Raw genomic sequence first — 16989 nt, 5'->3', positions numbered from 1 at the left:
AATGTGAACAGTGAGGCATGATACAATTCCAGACGGGCTGTCCTTTTTGTTACAGAATGAACAACAACAAAAAATTATCTAGTTTTTAGCTTGAGGAAATTATTTGTTTAAAAAGATATATCTTGAGGGTGCCTGGGTGGCTCAGTCGGTTAAGCATCCAACTTCGGCTCAGGTCATGATCTCACGATTTGTGAGTTCGAGCCCTGCGTCGGGCTCTGTGCTGACAGCTCAGAGCCTGTAGCCTGCTTCGGATTCTGTGTCTCCCTCTCTGTCTGCCCCTCCCTTGCTCATGCTCTGTCTCTCTCTCCTTCAAAAATAAACATTAAAAAGATAAATTTTGTACACTCCTCTAGAAATCAAACATTCTCATTCAGTCTTTAGCCTGTATCACTGCCCTATGGCATTGACAGCTAGATGTTTTATTTCCTTGAGCCTCAATTTTCTCCTCTGTGAAATGGGCATGACCAATAGTCAGAAGGATGCCTTGAGGGTTATATTAATTAAAAATGCATGGGAGCGCCTGGGCAGCTCAGCCAATTAAGTGTCAAGCTCTTGGTTTTGGCCGGGGTCATGATCTCACAGTTTCATGAGTTTGAGCCCCACATTGGGCTCTGCAATAGCAATGCAGAACGCGCTTGGGATTCTCTCTTTCCCTCTCTGTGCCCCTTCCACACTTGTGCTGTCTCTTTCTCTCTCAGAATAAATAAATAAACTTTAAAAAAAAATGCCAGTGGAACTTCATGTGAAGTTGCTGTCATAAACCGCAGGAAGTGAGCAGTCTGCTGTCAGCGTCCACACACGGGAAGAGTTTCTGGCCCCACATGGGGAACTGAAGAAGTTCTTAGAACCTTGGCCTCAGGACTAGTATCTTGACCTAATGTGAAAGCGCTGTGTGAAATAAGTGGAATCCTAGAGTTGGACAACAAAGCCTCAGAGAAGAGTCTGGGAAACATATTAGAAACCACTTTATGGTTTTCTCCTCTTGGAAAAACTGTGGTAAATGTATGATACTTTTCACTTGATTATAATCTGTTGTTAGTAGGTTCAAAACTGGCCTCTATTTTCCTGGTTTGAGCCTACACAGAAGACCACTCCAGCTCCTCGTTATCACAGAGGAAAGGGAATCTGAGCCCCAGGAATGTTGGGGAAGCCAATCCAGGAGCCGGGGATTCGTTTGTCCATGCCTGTGCTTTCAAGCCCCTGCAGACTGTAGTTCTTGAGAGATGTACCAAGAAGCACATTAGAGACAAGCATCAGCAGCCTATCTGTTGTGATCCTGTGTTGTCTGCTCAGTCTTCGCCTTTTTATCCCCTGTTCCTTTCTTCACTCTAAGTTATTGAGACAGTATTCACACTGAGCCACCTTATAACAGATGATATTTAATTGCATAAAATATTTCATCTCTTGCAGATCTGTCACTGGTAGAAGTGGGGATAAAAAGACCCAAAAGACTAATTTACTTTTACCATCAGAATCAGATTCTAAATGTAGAAACTAATGAGACGTTTGCATACTTTTAAAATGAAGTTACAAACGGAAAATGCAAAAATGACTTTATACAACCCCCGTTTCATGCTTTGTCTCTTCTCCTCTGTCCCTCGCTCTTGCTTTTTTCTCTTCTTCTTCCGTTCTCGTTCTCTCTGTGTATCCTTTCCCCTTCCCCCTTCTAGTAGTTTCTGTAGCCTGCCTGGGATTTAAGATCCAGCGCTGCTCCTGAGGTAATGGTTTTTTAATCAAAGACAGATAATTATTAGTGATGTTCAAGGCTGAAAATCACGGATTCACCTTCCCTTGATTCTGTTGACTGTATTCCAAAAGGCATAACTACTTTTGTCGGTACAGCTGGCAGGCATATGTTGAGGACTCACACAGAGATCTGTTCAGAGAAAATCAATTTTCAAGTTAGAATTGCCCACTACAATTAAGATCTGTGCACTTTCCAACATTTCAGCCCGAGCTCGCCTGTTAAATCCAGCTAACCGTGCTCTCATTGTTTCGGGTTCTGATTTCATCTACTTGAGGAATGGAAAGGACGGAATGAGGGTGCCATCCCCCCGTCCAGCTTGTCAAACACATCTCTGTGGGGAGAATTATTGAGCCATTTGAGTTCTGTAACCAGGAAACGAGAAAGCTGAAATAACACTCTTGCTTCTAGAACACATGCTGAGTAGGCACTGGCTTGGGTGGAAAGCTCTCTTGTATCCCAAGGGCCTTACATGTCAAATAGAAAACGTAAGTCAAGGGCAATGGAACATAAAGTTGTGTGCTGTACCTGGTATTTGACAAATGGCTAAACATAAGTCAGATTAGTTAGGCTCATGGAGTACTGAGTGGGTGAAAAAGTGACAGCTTTCTTTCAAACATGATTTAGAATAACTGACCTCCAGTACTCAGTGGCTACGGATGAGGCTCCCTTTAAGCAAACTTATTGTGTCAACAATTATAACCATGGAAAGCACAAGTTAAAAGGTCATTAACTCATTTTGCAGAAGGCTAATTTGCTCCAATTAAAAGAGGTGTCCATAAATCTCTTTAAATTATAAACTCTTTTGGTAGAATTGCAATCAGTTTTGCATTTTTAATACGTTAGTTTTGTCTATTCTTTTTTTTTTCCTTTCTTTTTTTTTAGGAATCAATTTACTCACACTCTTAAGCGTAGACCCATTGCGTTAATTTTATGTGTACATGCAGAAAGAATAGGATATGGTAGGAATGGAAAGTGGCAAATAAAGGCGTGGGTTCTCTCCAATCTCCTTAAGTCTGCTTATTCTTTTTTTTTTTAAGTTTATTTATCATTTTGAGAGAGACATACACACACATGCACTCATTAGTGCAGGAGGGGCAGAGAGAGGAGAGAGAGTTCCACACAGGCTCTGCTCTGCCAGCACAGAACCTGTTGTGGAGCTTGAACCTGTGAAGCTGTGAGATCATGATCTGAGCCAAAATCAAGCGTCAGACCCTTAACCAACTGAGCCACCCAGCGTCCCAATCCTGTCATTTCTTTTAAATGTTTATTTATTTTTGGGAGAGAAACAGACACAGTGTGAGCAGAGGGAGAGCAAGGAGAGAGGGACACACAGAATCCAAAGCAGGCTCCAGGCTCCAGGCTCCAAGCTGTCAGCACAGAGCCCCTATGCACGGCTTGAACCCACAGACTGCGAGATCATGACCTGAGCCTAAGCCAGACGCTTAACCGGTTGAGCCACCCAGGCGCCCCGCTGTTGTTCTTAATTCTCAATGATTTTGGTCTCCATTTGCCCTTGCGATTTGTGCTACCATTCACTATGACGTTGGTAGCAGCATTCACTCTGAAGAAAGAACAATTTGAAACATGTTGTAGACTCCCAAAGCTGTGAGAGGGATCTCAGGTTTCACAGGAGGGTGAACGAACCTTTGCTACAATCAGGTCTGGACTGGATAAGACATATTGGGTTCGAAGGGACCTAAGGAGACTCTCTCCCCCTAACTGCTGGCTTCTGAGCAGACGATCTTAAAAAGGAAGCTGTGTGCTATTTCAGAGACGTCTTCGTTGCAAGACAATTTTTTACAAGGTGCGCCTTTTTTGTACATGTTCAATAAATGACCCTTAAGATTAAGAGCAACTTAGATGAAGCTGAATTTAGGAAGTGTGTGCACGTAGAGAAGTTCTGACTTAGAATGGGTATCAACGGAGGCATGCTCAGTACTGCCTGTTCAACTTGAGAGTCCCTGCCGTTAAGAGAGGGTAGTGATGGTGGATAATAAGGAGGGGCTCTGCTAGGGAACTGCATTCCGGGTGAACTTTAAAACGTCAGCAATGTCCTGCTGATGGAGACAAGGCACAGATGAGGCTTGAAGATGGGTAGTGGAGAAAAGAAGTAAGAGAGAGCTAACTTTCCATACATCAAGGTTACTGCTTACTATTAGTGAACTTGACAGAATGAGGGTGGTGCCGAGGGAGACAGACAGCCTGAAGGGGAGTTTTAGGGAAGGCGCTTGCAATATCCTAACATCATTTAAATTAGAGGCAAAAAAGCCCCTCCTAGGGACATCTAATCCTTGTCTTATCGGTACAAGATTGTGTTTTATAGAATAGTCTCTTCCACTTTGCTCAGTATACTATAGTTTCACATGATGGGACTTCTGGCTGTTTCCCCTGGGAGGTTATTACAAAGTCTGAAGATATTTCTGTGTTACAATTGTGTTAAAAAGGCACATTTTGAGACCTGATTTTATTTATTGTAGAGCATTGCAAGCATTTATACTGCTACATGAGTGTTAAATATTAATGCATTTTTCCTACTCTACTGATACCTAAGCATCATGCGAATGTATAATTCTGGAAAAGCATTCAAGAGCTTCCTAGGGGCTGCCCTACTTTACACTTAAAAGACTGCCCTCTTGCAGAAGATCCATTAAAAAAATTAAAATGGTTACCCACTTTTTAACCCAGTGGCTCCCTAGAAATGAGTTTCTCTCCAAAAGTGGACAGATTTGTTGGATACACAGAAGTTGAGATGAGGGGCTGGCATAATTATCAGCCCTCGAGCTGTATGTTGGGACTAAGTGGCCTTACCTTAGTCAGCTGTAAGCAGAGGTAATAGATTTTTCATCTCTCACTCTTCTTGTCAGCTGAGATACAGATACTTCCTTTCCCTGGTACCTCTCTGAACAAACAATGATTTTAAACCCACCACTATTTTAGATCTTGGGAGTAGCCAGATCGATCCTTTGCCCCATGTGAACGTGGGTATGGTTGACTCAAATTTTATAGAATAAAGTTGACATGTGAGACAGAGGTCCACTTCTGCTTTTCCCATCGCTTCTTTTGATGACTTAATTTGACATATTACAGCAAATTCATTGAGCATGGAAAGAAATGGCAGATGGATAGCTTCCCATAGTCCTCTGTAATAGGGTGAGAAGAAAGGAGGATGACTCTGATGAAATGGCCTTTCTCTAACTGTTCAGTATATTTTTGTTTTTACCATTGTTTTGTTCAAGGTGGCCCTGGAATCCACCTTGAACAAAATCGGAAAAGAATAGAAAGCATTCTAGAACATAAGCAAGCGACTGGTTTTGTAATCACCGCCATCGTCATCGTGTTCCAAACGTTGTTTGAAAATTGAGTTTAAAAAGGAAACACACTTGTAACAGGCAGAGTTTTGGGGTTTTTGTTTCATGTTGCGTTTTTGTTTGCTTGTTTGCTTTTGAGGAGGAGCCCTAGGTTGTTAGAGGAGTAGTGGCTAGCAGACTAACTCCTCCATAGATAATAACTGTAAACTCTGAAGAGGAAACAAAAATTACTTGAAGGCGTTGGAGAGGGATCAACCACAGGCAGACTGAAGGTAACTTAACTGGGGAAAGGAAGGAACCAAACTGGGTGATACCTGTGTTTTCCCCCGAGAACACACCCCCATCCAAATGGCACAGTGTGGGTCGGCCTGAGGGAGAGAGCTGCTACGATCAGGGTGTTGGTGTTTGGAGTTGGGGGCATCCAAAGAGGCTAATGACTGATCATGCCTCTGAAATGAAGAAGCCACAGTGGTGGGAGCCTCAAAATCTTTATCAAATATTTGCTGATTCCTGGATTCTAAAGAGCCAGTGGGCACAAACAGTTTTAAGATGAAAACAGATAAAACCGGGTGTCACCTGCTGTTTACTGAAAGGGGAAGAGTTTGTGGTTTGTATTCTGCCCAAGCAAGGAGTAAATACCTGAGCCTTCCATTCAAACACAGAAGGAGCACACCCTAGTGATCAAGAGTATATATGAGAACTAAGGAATTTTCCAGAAGTCTAAGGGAATATCTAAACTGCCTCATGCTAATAAAGTATAAAGTTAAGGTTCCACAAACCCCAGGTGATTGGTTAGTAATTTTTTAACAGCCTATTAGGAGGGAGGAAAAAAAAGTCTTATACGAGGGTAACAAAATCTAATTCCTTCCAATATGGTATCCATGATGTTCTATGAACAATAAAAAGTTGCTAGTCATATAAAGAAAGTGGAAAATGTCACTTATGGTGAAGTCAATAAGTTGTCAAGAGAAACCCACCTGAAAACATCCTCGTTGTTAGAATTAACAACAAAGACTTTAAAGTTGCTTTTATAAATACGTTCAAGGACTTAAGAGAAGAGGTGGTCATACTGAGAGAGTATAGATGGAGGTGTTAGAAGAAAAATGACAACTATCAAAGAAAGAGCCAAAGGGAAAAGATACTATATAAAATGAAAACAAGTATTAGATGAGAAGGTTGTACAGAGAATAAGGAAATATTCATAAACTTGAAGGTATATCAACAGGAATTATCTAACCTGAAGAGCAAAGTAAAAACAAACAAAACAACAAAAACTTCTCCACTAAAAAATTAAAAAAAAAAATAGAGCTTTGATGAACTGTGAGGGGGCAAAACCCCAAAATTTGAACAAGACATTTAAATATCTAAGAGGCTCAGCAAACCCCAAGTTCCAGGATAGATAAATGGAAACCACAAAGTATCCTACCCCAAGTAGGATAGATACAAAGGAAACCACAGTTAACTATATCATAGCCAAGCTACCGAAAAACATTGTGTTTCAAAATTCATTTTGGATAAGGCTGCTATCTAATATGGAGTTGATTCTTAAGGAGCATTTCATCGTTATATTACTGTTACCAGCAGAACACAGGATGTGGGAAGAACCTGCTAGGTCTCTGAACAAATTGACCAGAATTTGAATTCTGGCTCTGATGGTAAATGACTGAACCCATGGAGAAAGGGGCACCCTATGTCACATTTCCTCATGTGTGATATTGTCAGTAACCATAGTAACCCCATAAGGCTGTGTGACGCTTGAATGATATAATAGGAGGTGCACTCACTTAACATAAGGCCTCATGAAAAGCAGCCTGTAAATGCTCACCTCCTTCTTTTCTTTCTTCTCTCCAGGCATTTAGAGCGCCTTTGAGTATACATGATTCTGGATATTCTGTGGCATATACATAAGGGTATATTTTATGAGAGAGAAAAACTAACTTTCTAATTCCAAATCAGAGGCCTCTGGTCATTTCACCTTGATTTTTTAAATATTTCATATAATGTTTCCAGTTGCAAGACATGTTTCCACTTTACAAGGGTTTGGAAGACAAACATGGAAAACACAGAACTCTGAAAATTTGCTGATCCGTATTTTTAAGCAACTCAGAAGGAAGGTGGTTCACGTTTGCTAATGTTTTCATTCTTATTTATGTGTCTGTGAGGTTTCAGGATGGAAGGCACCTCTGACATATGTTTATAAGTATGTGCCTGTAGAGATAAAATTCACTTCCATAGGGGCATCTGGGTGGCTCAGTCGGTTGAGCATCCAGCTTCGGCTCAGGTCATGATCTCGGGGTCTGTGAGTTCGAGCCCCGTGTCAGGCTCTATGTTGACATCTCAGAGCCTGGAGCCTGCTTCGGATTCTGTGTCTCCCTCTCTCTCTGCCCCTCCCCAGCTCATGCTCTGTCTGTCTCTCTCTCTCTCTCTCTCTCTCTCTCTCTCTCAAAAATAAACATTAAAAAAATTCACTTCCATGCCTTTCAGTACCACATGAATGATGGTGAGAACAGTAATTCTTGGGATTATGAATGGTGATCACTATGTTCATTTCTGTAGAGTTAATTGGTTTAGCTATGCCTGAAGCTTTGCAAGGAGATCTGGGAAGTACCTGAGACATTGCTTAGGCAATTTACATGTTAGTAAATAAGCTTGTGTCACTGGAAATATTTCTAAACTGATTAAGAAGTAAACTAATCACTCTCAGCTATAAATTATCATTCCATCCTCTTAAAAATCTCACCTTTAAATTATTGAGATAACACTTTGGTGGGACTTGTTTTAGGGTTCTTTTTTTATAATTGACTAAAATGTTTCAGCCTGTTTAAATATATGGTCCCTTATTCCACTTCAGTTCCTCTGATATATAAAATACATTGATAATTTCCATTAACACAGAAATTGGTAAAAGTTACTAGCTTTTGCATTTAAAACTTTTTAACAACTGGCCTTAAAAATTGTCATCTTTCTTAATAATTATCACCCTATGCGTGAAAGTTAGATGTGACCTTTACAAGTTGTCATTAGGACCGAGGACAACTTATAGGTAACAAGAATTTTGCCATTGATTCCCCTACTGGAATATTGGGTATTCCACCAAATATTGGGTATGTCACAATTGCTGCTGTTTAGGCGACTTAGGCTTCTGTTTTGCTATTGCTGCTGTTTTGTATGGAGTTTTTCAATCTGGAAGTTTGTGGTAAAGTCAAACACACAGATGGCAATGCACTGTATGAAGGTACATAAATGTTTACCAGTGGTTACTATTCATAAGAATGGCTATTAATATTGGCAAAGGCTGGTTGCAAAGACCATGGGGAGTGTTGCTTATGGAACTCTAGTAGTGATAAAAGGCGGTAAATCCTTGGGAAGCAGTAAGCACTTTTTACTTGAATGGTTGACCATATTCGATCATTACATAACAAGGAAAAAAAAAAAGCAATGCTGTTTTTGGTAGGGCCCCCACTGTCTTAAGGAAAGAGAAAAAAAACTCTGATTTTCAAAATTCTATGCATTGGGTTGCCTGCTACCTATAGGATAGATTATATAAGAAAATAATATCAGGGTGTAACTGTATACATAATCATTCTGAATTAGGCAGTAAGCTGTATATTGTCAAAATAGCTGTTGAAAAGTCAGAACAAGTTTGAGTGTTCTTTTTTAGTAACACCTTTGGTATTTCATTCATTTGACCAATAGTCATAATAATCCTGTGCCAGGAAGCTAGACAGTCATGGTGTAAGATAAATGGAATAAGGTCTCTGATATCAAAGAACTCTCCCCAGACTACCTTCAGGAATAATCAAATGTTCTTTGTTTGGTTATTTTATCTCCTTAAAAAATATGAACTCTGGGAGAACAATATATTAATGGGTAAATTTTAACCAAATTCTGATAATAGTCCAATAATATTAAATGAATTCTGATAATTCATGATAATTCAAATTCTGATAATATTCCAATAATATTAAAATGAAGTTCTGGGGGGTGCCTGAGTGGTTCCATCGGTGGGGTGTCTGACTCTTGATTTCGGCTCTGGTCATGATCCCAGGATTGTTGGATCTCTCTCTGCCTCCCTCTGCCCCTCCCCTGCTCGCACTCTCTCTCTCTCTCTAATTTTTTTTTAATTTAATGAAACTCTGGTAAGCTACAACCAGGAACCCAAACTTTGTGTTTTCTAGAATATTTGATTATCATGTTTGTATCTTTTACCTGTGATCCTGACCTCTTTAAGGGACTGGGAATAAAGTCAAAAGCACAACTGAATGCCTTGAAAAGATAATTTGCTTAACTGTGAGTTCTGATAGATTACTAAAATGGTAATAATTTGATGAAAGAGAAGTCCCCTTCCTCTCCCCACCCCCCCCCCACTTTAAATCTAAATTAGTTTTTTCATCCTTGAAACTGGGCACAGTCCTCTGTTTACATTTCCACATTCCATGGACTAACATACTGTGAAATTTCAAGCCTAGCTGTCTTGGCTAATGAATATACAGTATGTTGAAAAAGTATGATTCTTAACTTGGAAGACAGAAGCACAATTTTGTTAGCAATTCCTCCATATCAATATTTATTTAGCTCCATATATGTGTGTGTGTGTGTGTGTGTGTGTGTGTGTGTGTGTGTGTACTCCCCCTCGTGGTTTATATATATTAATGTTATAAGTCAGCACAGCACAGTGAGAATCTTAGGTATTAAGTCATGGTTGAATCTGAATATCGCATTTCCCTTGATCAGATTTTAGTGATAGCCTTTCTTGTGGTTAAAGAATTCAGTTTAGCCTCTTACACACAGTCTAATCCAAGACTATGTTCTATCTCTTGCAATTATACCTGACAATTTCCAGTTACCAAAATCCTTAGATAAATAATTACCATTCTTTGGCTAATGTATTGATGCCTGACTCTTGCTGATGGGATTTGAAACTCTACACAAATGATGAAAGCCAATAGATTTGAGTGGGTCTTGGGGTCAGAAACTTAGTAACCCTCAGTGAATGTTCGGTGCTAATAATGTTTTCTGAGCTTCTCACAGGATTTCCATGAGAGTTTCAAACCCTAAGGGACACAGAAGAATCAAGCAGCTCAGAATGCATTTACAGAGAAGAAGGTGACAGGAAAAACCAACAAACAACAAAACAAATAGGCTGTTCAATGCCCCCCTTGCTTGGTAATGAGGAGCCCTGTTCTACCTGTCTTCTCTTTGGGTAACTGGTTATTTTTCTGAACACTGCCTTTCTTAATATGCCTCAGTCTAAAGTTAGGGGCAGGAATAGAATTCTCAAAGATGAAAGATCCATTATTCTTTTGAATCCTCTGAGGTTATAAGTACCCTGGAGAAGTGATAACATCAGCAGCCTCTATCCTCTATTTTGGAGGCACATTGGTTGTATGAGAAAGATCATCTGCATCCCTAACATTGGCATCATCTCTGATGACGTTCTTTACCTAGAGTTTAAATAAATGAGCTTCAGAAAGTTGCCCCAGAATTTTCTTCATAGCCATGGTTCATTGGAAGTCGTGTATCTGGTGGCCATAGTTTTTTTTGTTTTGTTTTTTGTTTTTTGTGGTTTTTTTTTTTTTTTTTTTTTTTGGTTTTTTGGTTTTTTTCCTAGTGGCCATAGGTTTTATCAGGTACTCAAAGAGATTCATACCCCGCCTAAAAAAACAGGGGCAATAAGCTCAGAACTCCCAATCTCACTAGAATTCAGATTTAATTATTCTCCCCCACTGAAGCATTTGGACAGACTCCTGGCAGGCCACAGTTACAACAAACACATTCTTGCAAACAGGTTGAAACTCCTTTAGCTTCTAGTAGTTGGTGCATTTCGGCAACATTTGCCTCGCATTTTATTTTATTTTTTGGTTGGTAGGGAAAGGATGGGGGTTAAACCTCTTGTATACTGACAACATAAATAACATCTTCTGGACCAGTGGGTTCCTGCAAAATAGACTTGATGAATCTCTGCTATCTGAGCTGTGATCTTTTGATTGGTTCGAATCCCTTGAAAGTTAAGGAATTATTTACCATGTTCTACCCTGTTTTTTTTTCTAATAAACAAAGGAAGCCTTTAGTTCAAAGTTCAAGGAATCATGTTTCAATGAAATAAATTAAATCTCTCAAGAGAATGAGCATTGAAGGAGAAGAATGAAAAATTGATGACCTATTAACAGTTATAATTCTCCACCTTGAATTATTGACAGCATATGACATTATAACCTTACAAATTACAATCTATAAACAGTGTAGAAAATATGACCTTTGCGTTACAACTGGTCTCACAAAGCCTTCGGCTTATTACAAACAGCTGCCACCAACACATTTTCTTGTAGACTGCAGAAAAGAGGGGATGCATATAACCGGAGAACTGGATGCTATTTAGAAAGAGCTCAGCAAGGCCACTTACAGGCAGAAGTGATGGATGGTGAGTGGCAGCAAACTTCTCAGCCAGGGTGAAGGTATTAGAAGTTTGCTTGTCATTGATTTACAGTCACCAAATAGAAAGAACTAATTAGCCGAAGTTGGTTGACTTAGCACTTTTTCTCCTCCACTTTTGAAACAGACAGGGACTTAGAATTCATAAGCAGGACAAAGTAGCTCCAGGGTATTTCCACCGGTCCTTCTACCAACAGTTGTTCTTAAGGATAGAATGCAGCTAAAACTTGGATATGAGATGTGGGTTGGTTTTTACTCTGTCACAAATGGTAAAATAAATGTTGAGACTTTTTTTATGTGGCTTTGGGGGGGGGGGAAGTAAGTCACAGACACACAAGTAGTATATGTTTGTTCTGATATATTGCATTTGGATATTACCCACGGACATGGTTCATCATATTGACCCATCATCGTATCGGACTTGTTCTTTGTACTTTTTCCTCTTGATTCAGGGAACACCTTTGTTAGGTTTTTCAAACATCCCAATTGTATTTGTGGTAGAATACCCTCAGAATATTGGAAGCCCCGAAGTCATGAGAAATGAGTTTTGTCACTGGTTCTGTCACCAACTGAGCGTCGACTTGGACAATTCACATGACTTCTCTGGGCTTCAATTTCCCCTCATGATATCAAACACAATTATTTAACACTTGATGGACTACTGTGTGTCAGTGCTTAACATAGAATATTTCAGTTAATCCTCATTAATAATCCTCTGAGATCCTCTGAGGAGCTGAAATTATTCCACACTTCCCTGATGAAGAAATTGGAGCGGACAGAAGTTAGGTCACCTCCCATGAGAAAGTGGGAGAACCAGGGCACCATCCTGGCAGTTCCAAAACTCAGACGTTGATATCAGAGCTCACAAGCTCACATGAATGCTAGCACCACGTGAGTGGTGTCGGTGAGTAATAGCAAGGAGTTTGCTCCAGTGAAAGGCGAGCCCGTGTTTCGTAAGGGGGAGTCACTGCTGTATCCTCCTGGCTAGTTATGCTTTGTGGGGATATGAACCTGATACTGCTAGTTTTTCTGATATTTTTCAAAGAGAAGTGAGAATTCCAATTCTGTATATAAATTCCTGATTTTTAAATGCTGGCAATTTGATCCACTTTGTTTTTAAATCTGGCTGATGGCAAACAAACCATGATTTGGGGCTGCTGTGGTTTGACCATCATCTGTGTAAAGATCTACGACTTAAACACTGCCTCCCCTGCTACATTATAAAATGGCAAATTAGGACTAAGTCATCTCTAGGTGCCTCCTAGCGTAAAAATTCTGTATACTTCTTTGATTATCTCAAGCCTCTAGTTTCCATATATGCGGCTTTTCAAATTGCTGTCTTCCAAACTTTTTAGGAGAGCTTCTCCCAGATGCTTAACATAGTAGAACCTGTCCTGTCAAAGATGTCTCTAGTCCTCTTTTTTTCAAAACTTTAAAGAGTAACCCCCTTAGATTATTCCTTGTTCTTTTTCCTACAACATCCAGGGACTCCCCACTTCCCCCCAGCACCCCGTAATCTCTCTTCCTTTTGTTCTCTTCTTTCCATTTTTATTCCTACCACCCTGGTACAAGCCTCCAAATTTTTGCACCAGCACGTTTAAATAGACTCTTAAATGTCTCCTTAACTTTCAGACACTTACTGCTCTAATCCAGGGTTTACAAACTAAAGTCTTAGGGCCAAATATGGCTCATTACCTGGTTTTGTAAAATGGTTTTGGGACACAGCCACACCCTTTTGTAGACAAATTGTCTATGGTTTGCTTCCATGATACAGCTGTGGAATTGAGTAGTTGTGACACACATGTTGTGGTTCGCAAGCCTAAAATATTTACTATCGTGTTCTTTAGGAAAAAGTTTGATAGTACCTGCTAATCCATTGCTTACATAGATGTCAGATTTAAAATACATCTTTGCATCTTCAGTGTTGCGTGCGTCACCTCTGGGCTCAGAATCTTAAATTGTGCTCCATATTTCACCATGTACACACACAAGAAGAGTTCTAGAGATTTCTCAACCTAGCATTAGAGACCACCCAAAAATTACCTTACTGTATCTTTACAACCATCTTTTTCAAGCATCACTGTAATCTGTGATCAGGCTGGTTTAAATGATGAACCACAAATATGCCGTGCTCACCCGAACTCTGAACTTTTGAGAAGGTGCTGCCAGCGGCATAATTTGCGGCCCATCATTCTTCGAACTGTGGTATTCAACGGACACTTAGTTCTAACCCAGCTAATTGTTATTGAGAATCTACCGCGCATCAGGGACAGCAGTTGGCTTGCACGTATAAATAATTTCATTCGTTGTAAATTGACTCACATTTTTACCCAGACACATCTGGACATTGTGTAATTATTCATTGCCCACCTACCAGGGGTTCTTTTATGTCCTATTCCATCTTGGCACAAGAAATTATACTTAAAAATTCAACAACTAGATGACAACCTGATAGAAGAGACAGGTAAAAAACAATGAAAGTGGTGTGCCTCAGCCATGGTAGAAACACGCTCCGCTAAAGAATCATAGGTGAAGCTACACAGAGAGCCTGGGATGGCTTCACGGAGGAGATGGCATCTGAGCTGGGTATTGGAAACTGAGAAAGCCCCAGAAGCCTGAAATCCATGGTGATTCAAAGAATAGCAGGGAGGCCAGGAAGGCAGGGTGGCAAGGAGAAGTGGCACCAGATAAAACTGGAAAGAGAGTGGGTGCTATATAGAATGGACCTTTGATGTCCTGTGGAAGAAGAGGGAATTAATTTAATCCTGTTGGGGCAGGCAGACCTTGAGTGTTTCTAAATAAGAGACTGATAATCAGATTCTGCCTAGATCATAAATTCCTGGGTGGTGGAAATTACATTTTATACCCCTTTGTCCCCCATAGGGTCTACTGGCTCTGCCTTGAACACAGTGAACATTCAATAGAGAGTTGTTCATTGATTAGTTTCTTCCTGAGGGTGAAACATTTTTGTGTTGGCTGGTAGCCAACAACATTTTGAGTTTTGTCTGAGCTTGATAAAATGCTGACACCAAGATAGTTAAAAAAAGGGGGGGGCAAATATCATTAAGTTGACAATCATCAAATTCATGACATTTCTCTGTGCCTGTCATCTTCACCCCAGTGGCCAGAAGTGTTGTTTTCAGCTTTCAGCAAATTTTTGACAAAATCGAAACTACCTAAAAGAGGCTAAAAATTTATTCTTTCTTGAACCACTCACGGCCGGGCTGGGGAATACTGGTTTTCTAAATTCCTTGAGGGCGACATGTTATTAATTATTACTATTTAAGCCAGAGGGAAATGATATGAAGTTCATGGGATGGAAGGCTTCTGCTCTCCCTCTGGGTGTGTAAACGGTGAGCCCTCAGCCCTCTGCACCGTGAGTGACAGGAATTATCAGCCTGTACTCATTGTCACCAGTTGCAAGAAGTAATGCAGGGCTGTAGGCGTCTCAGCTTTAAATGTCAGACCTCAGGTCATTATGTTTGTGACGTTGATTTTTTTTTTTCTCAAAGAAAAGATATTTCAAAAATTTGTAATCTGAGCTAGTTTAGCCCTGTGGGAACTGTTTTTTCCTCAACCCAAACTAGAGTTATGATTTCATTCTGAGAACTTCATAAAGTTGGCACGATAGGGCAGTTCCACTTTCCGATTTGACTGAGAACCAGAGTCATTCTTTTTTTTTTAAGTTTATTTATTTATCTTGAGAGAGAAAGTGCTTGTGTGAGTGGGGGAGGACCAGAGAGAAAGGGAGAGAGGGAGAATCCCAGAAGGGCTCTGTGCCCGATGTGGGGCTCAATCGCACAAACCACGAGATTGTGACCTGAGCCAAAATCAAGAGCCAGACGCTCACCCGAATGGAGCCACCCAGACGCCCCAAACTGGAGTCACTCCTGTGACCTGAACCAGTTTCCTTTGCTGTGGTTCCAGTGCAGACAAACTTGGTAATTAGTAAGACCGGTAAAGAACAGCCTCAGTAGCCCTGCCTCACTACTAACCCTGCTTTCAGATTCTGGTCTTTGAGGCCAACTTATCTTGGAGGCACAGCATCTCCCAAGGGTCTGTGGTCATCCTGCATCCCTGCTGATCCTTCCATAAGCCTTTTGTCACTCCTCCCTTCTCTCATTTCCTTCTCCTCCCTCCCTGAGCCCTACCACATCCAAACACACCCTCTCCATCCAGACGGCGTGTGCACATCAGGCTTGCACTCCTCTGGTCCCACGTGATTTGCAGCCCCCTTGGCTGGACAAGCTCTGGATACAGTGTAACCGCCTCTGAGAAGAGTTTTCAGATTCCCATCGTCCTACCAGGCAAATCCTCAGAGTGTTTTGTATGCACCCCTATCTTAATGCTTATCACACCGTACTTATAAAGGGGTCTGAAGCCCCCACCCCTCAAATAGTGATCAACTCAAGGGCATAGAACTCATTGCTTTTTATATCAATAGTGTATGCCAGACTCTTAAGTTCTGTTCTTGGCCCACAGTTGTTGCATGAAAAAGATAGGAATAGCTCTGACGTAATAATAAGTGACACCCTCCTAGTCATGGCATCAGATGCATTAGCAGAAGTAGGTGCTCATTTAAACCTTGTGTATAAAGGGAAGGGTCTCCTTACTGAATCTCACTCAAACACAGCCCCCTTCAGATCCAAATGAAATCCCAAGCAAAATGCAAGGACATCACCTTTATCTTTATTGCGCTTGCCTCCCCGCCAGGCACTGCCATTCAATAATTCTGCCAAGTGGTATCTTTTCCTCACGACAGAGTGCTAAACAGTGATTTATTGCTTGAATACACATTGCTTTCATGGAAGTGATTTGTTTAAAACAACAGTAAAGCACTAAATAAATTATTCATTCCATGCTAATTCTTCACTTTTATGTGCTGTAGTAAGCGTCAAAATAAGCAGCCTGTGGGGCATTTTATTTTTGCCACATTAATCTTGGACAGTTTAAAGGAAAAAAAAAATTGGAGGAAATCTAAAGAAGAGGTTCCATTTTCAAGAAAATGTTTTTTTTTTTGCTTTTTTTTTTTTTCTTCTAGCCCCCCTGCAGCAGCCAGGCAGTGAGTTCTGGTAGATGGGCTTCCCCTTCCCCCATGACTGGACCCAGAGAGGCCCTCACCCTCCTGTTCAGCTCTGTGAACAGCACACCTCCTTTTCTCCACACAGGGCCATTCACTGTGGCCCATTCCCTGTCACAGGGCCAGACACTGGTTCTTTCCTGGGAGATTTGCATTTCCTAGGGCAGACAGGGTATGGGGTTTCTATATTTCATGAGTGTCTTGATATAGGATTAAAGGATTAAAAATTGAGAGGAGCAGCAGTGACATACTTACACATTTTTGCAACTGATTTCCCACATGGAATAGAGATACCTTTTTTTTTTTTTTTTTTCTAGTCTTATCTTTCTTTACTGAAGCCTTGTTTCTTGTGTTTGCAGTGGGGTCATTTGAGTGACTTTCAGGATTCTTCATTAGCAGAGGGGGACATAGACAGTCTTGTT

At 40.7% G+C, this 16989-nt stretch overlaps 1 protein-coding gene and 1 long non-coding RNA gene across 6 annotated transcripts in view; one reads left to right on the top strand and one right to left on the bottom strand.

Moving 5' to 3' along the window:
- SORCS1 (sortilin related VPS10 domain containing receptor 1) overlaps positions 1-16989 on the top strand; it is a 501774-nt gene that overhangs the window by 152235 nt on the left and 332550 nt on the right. The gene's annotated exons all lie outside the window — the stretch shown is intronic.
- LOC122231882 lies at positions 1629-6707 on the bottom strand. Its single transcript, XR_006209158.1, has 3 exons — positions 6634-6707; positions 4556-4887; positions 1629-1876 (listed from the first exon to the last, which is right to left on the bottom strand). It is a non-coding gene; the product is annotated as an uncharacterized LOC122231882 (long non-coding RNA).

Source organism: Panthera tigris, chromosome D2 (genome assembly GCF_018350195.1).
Source record: "Panthera tigris isolate Pti1 chromosome D2, P.tigris_Pti1_mat1.1, whole genome shotgun sequence".
NCBI classification, from domain to species: Eukaryota; Metazoa; Chordata; class Mammalia; order Carnivora; family Felidae; genus Panthera; species Panthera tigris.
Note: the sequence above shows the minus strand (reverse complement) of the source record. Positions and strands in the feature narration are given on the sequence as shown.